This window comes from Triticum aestivum, unplaced genomic scaffold (assembly GCF_018294505.1).
Source record: "Triticum aestivum cultivar Chinese Spring unplaced genomic scaffold, IWGSC CS RefSeq v2.1 scaffold130525, whole genome shotgun sequence".
Taxonomy (NCBI): Eukaryota; Viridiplantae; Streptophyta; class Magnoliopsida; order Poales; family Poaceae; genus Triticum; species Triticum aestivum.
Genome location: NW_025234136.1, coordinates 3,078 through 6,955, shown reverse-complemented (window position 1 = coordinate 6,955; position 3,878 = coordinate 3,078). Strand labels below are relative to the sequence as shown.

General features: G+C 49.3%; 1 long non-coding RNA gene across 1 annotated transcript; it reads right to left on the bottom strand.

Moving 5' to 3' along the window:
- Positions 1-300: 300 nt before the first annotated feature.
- Positions 301-911, bottom strand: LOC123176147 (uncharacterized). The gene is made up of 2 exons (XR_006488385.1): positions 692-911; positions 301-623 (listed from the first exon to the last, which is right to left on the bottom strand). It is a non-coding gene; the product is annotated as an uncharacterized lncRNA (long non-coding RNA).
- Positions 912-3,878: the final 2,967 nt, after the last annotated feature.

The following is a 3,878-nucleotide window of genomic DNA, read 5'->3' as shown; positions in this document are numbered from 1 at the left end:
GAAATGAACATAGCAGCAGCGTTGGTAAACCAAAGACGAAGATATAAGAGAGGACACTTCTCTCTATTAGCTAGCTAATAACAACCTAAATATAACCCCCAAAACCCCTAAAGCAGCCATTATTTCTTTAAAAAAAAGAAAAACATCGCCTTTTGGTCCCGGTTGGTGCCACCAACCGGGACCAAAGGCCCCCTGCCTGGGCTCGGCGCACCGGCCACGTGGAGGACCATTTGTCCCGGTTTGTGTTCGAACCGGGACTAAAGGGGGAGGTATTAATAACGATCCATTAGTCCCAGTTCATGAACCGGGACTAAAGGCCCTTACGAACCGGGACAAATGCCCCCTTTTCTACTAGTAGCGCTAGTAAGTAGTGCGTGAACGTAAATACAGATCTACTACTGAAATACAACTGAAAAGGGCAACATCATCTTAGAGCAGTGGAGCATACGGCCATATGTAGAACTTGGTGGTGGTGGTCATGAACAGCGACCTGCAGCTGCGTCCAGGGGCAGGGCGCAGTTCATCCATGTGTTTGATGGTTGGCCTTATCATCAATGACGGTGTCTTCAATTCTGACCAAGTGTATCCCCAATCTGATTCTCTACTGCCACATGCTGGGTGATCTGATTGGTCAATTCAATTATAAACCAGAAAAAGCAAATTCAAAGCAAATCAGTGTGAGAAGAGGAACCTGAGCTAAACTAGAAACAATTTCTAATGTGATAAGATCGATGGGCGAGCGCACAGATTCCATGCCCCAACTTCCTTGCTCCAATTTTGGGAGAGATGCCGATCTGCTTTCCACGTGGGTAGTAAGAAGGACATGAGGGAGGAAGAGAGATATGAGAGTTTAAGAGAGGGAGAGACATGAGAGATTGAGAGAGACCACGATTGATAAAGGGAGATATGAGTTTGAGAGAGAGAGTCGTGGAAAACTGAGAGTTTGAGAGAGAGAAGGAGAGATGCGCAAAAAAAAATAGAGAGAGAAGGAGAGAGACGTGAGAGATTGAAAGAGAGACCACGATTTCTTCTGCTTGTTGTTTTTTACTTCGAGAGCAATAGGTAGATATTTTACGGTTTTCTCTTTTAGCTTCAATTTAATTTTTCAACGAAGGTTAATCTATACCGTTATAATTCGGTCCCACCAGATTAACGGCTCGTAAAATCTGATTAACATGAGAATTTCTTGGAAGTCTAAAATTTGATTGATTGATAGATAGATAGATAGATAGATAGATAGATAGATAGATAGATATAGATAAATAGATAGATAGATAGATAGATTATTGGGGAAATGCAAATGAGACGAGAGCGTTGTGGTTCACATATGTCCGTGACTTGCTCTGGAGCTTCCCATGAATCTACAAGTGTCCGCTCATGCCTTGTCTTTTTTCTTTTCTAGCTGATGGACATTCTTGGTTCCTTCCAGCACCAGCAATTATATACACCTGTAACGAGCTTCTAATCACTTGGCATTAGTAACTAATCGTGGCACCAAGTGCAGTGCTGACATTGTGCTACTGTAGTTTCCTAGCTAAACTAGTGCATATTGAGAAAATTACTACGAGATTTAATCCGAATAAACATGAAATAAATCATGACGGCAATAACAAAGATTGAACTAATCATGCGGACTAGCATAGTAGATGAACAGATCCAATCGAAGGCACAAACTAGAAACATGAATTCTACCACTATCTCAAACAAGGATGACAGAATCACATACGGTGCAACGGGAGCAAAATCGTTGGCATTGGTGTTGTCACCCATGTCGTTGATGAAGAGGTTGCCGAGGTCGGGGAAGAATTCATCGTTGAGGAAGTCGTCGCTGTCAACAGTCGTGCGAGTGTGCTTCCCAAAAACCGGATCGCCCCTCTCCCGTATAGGATCATGAGAGGCGGAGTTCCGGAGGCCTGCTGTCCCTTCTCGCGGTGCGAAACCATAGGTTGTGTCGGCGGCTAGGTAGACGTCTGTCTGTCTACATATTGCGGGTCAGGAGGTCGTGCAAGTAAACCCCACGGTCCAAAAGAATCGGAAACGGCCGAGTAATTAACGCGTCCATTAATTATTCATGAGCTGCAAAAATATAGACAACGTGCATAGCTTTCACCTCGGGCCGGCTCATTGCCGAAACCCGGCCTGGCCTGGCCCGGCCCGGCCCGGCGAGGAGGAGGAGCGCGCGTGTAGGTCTCCTCCTTCTCATACTTATACAAGTGCTAGAAGAGCTCGCCTTATAAAGAGATGCAACTCTCAGTCAACTCAGGGTGAGGCTTAACTTTAGTCCCACTCACATCACTCACAAGTCATGCATGAATAGGCCAAGAGAATTTTAGAATTTAGTTGGGCTTTTCGGCCGAAGGCAAATGAGGCCGCCACAGCCACCTGCCAACAATCCATCTTTAGTGTTGTACTGCTGCATGTACCTTTGCCCGGTCTAGCTGCCGTCTACGCCACCATGACGCCAGACAATGCAACCATCCTGCGCTCGTCCATCATCACACGCCCACCGGCGAGACCCTGCTGCTCCATGCCGCTGAGACCCGCCGTTGTCGACGTGTCAGATACCACGCCGCTCCTCCTCTTGTCCACTCCAGACAACACTTGCTCCAAACCGATGCCCCCAGGAGGGAGAACGACATCGAAACATCGCCATCATCCGATCCAGTAGATCCAGATCTAGGGTTTCCCCCGGAACCTTCTGATCAGGTTGACGTGACCTGCAACGATGATGCCTCAAGAAGGGAACGACGTCCGAAACACCGCCATCGTTCGCCATGACCGCAGTCAGGCGCGATTTTCACCGGAGGCCACATCGTCACGATCTCACGGCTGGCTGGAACCGAGCGGTGCCCGCCGCCGAACCGGTGACGCCGCCGCCGATCCGGTCACGTCACCGCCATGCGGCGCCCCCGATGAAGATCCCGATCTAGATCGAAGACGACCTTGACCGAAACCCCGCCGCACCGCGCCACCTCCTCCTAGCCCAGTCGCCGCCGGATCCGGCCGTCCTCGCCTCCGGGAGAGCAGCCGGACGAGCCGCCTGTCGGTGTCAAAACCGGTGGATCTCGGGTAGGGGGTCCCGAACTGTGCGTCTAGGCGGATGGTAACAAGAGACAAGGGACACGATGTTTTTACCCAGGTTCGGGCCCTCTCGATGGAGGTAATACCTACTCCTGCTTGATTAATATTGATGATATGGGTAGTACAAGAGTAGATCTACAACGAGATCAAGGAGGCTAAACCCTAGAAGCTAGCCTATGGTATGATTGTTGTTCGTCCTACAGACTAAAACCCTCCGGTTTATATAGACACCGGATAGGTTAGGGTTACACAGAGTCGGTTACAATGGTAGGAGATCTACATATCCGTATCGCCAAGCTTGGCTTCCACGCCAAGGAAAGTCCCATCCGGACACGGGACGAAGTCTTCAATCTTGTATCTTCATAGTCTTGGAGTCCGGCCGTGACGATAGTTCGGCTATCCGGACACCCCCTAGTCCAGGACTCCCTCAGTAGCCCCTGAACCAGGCTTCAATGACGACGAGTCCGGCGCGCATATTGTCTTCGGCATTGCAAGGCGGGTTCCTCCTCCGAATACTTCATAGAAGGTTTTGAACACAAGGATAGTGTCCGGCTCTGCAAAACAAGTTCCACATACCACCGTAGAGAGAATAACTTTTGCACAGATCTGCTGACGTATTCCGCGGCGTGACATCACACCGCGGCCAGGTCTTTATATGAATTGTTTTTTGCTGTTCCACCTCAGCGCGTTTAGCGAGGCGGTTTCCTTGGCACGTCTTATCAAAGCATAGATCGTGCCCCCTTATTCCAGGATTTCCATCAATACGGACGTGGGTAAGCCAACCGTGCCCGTCGGCA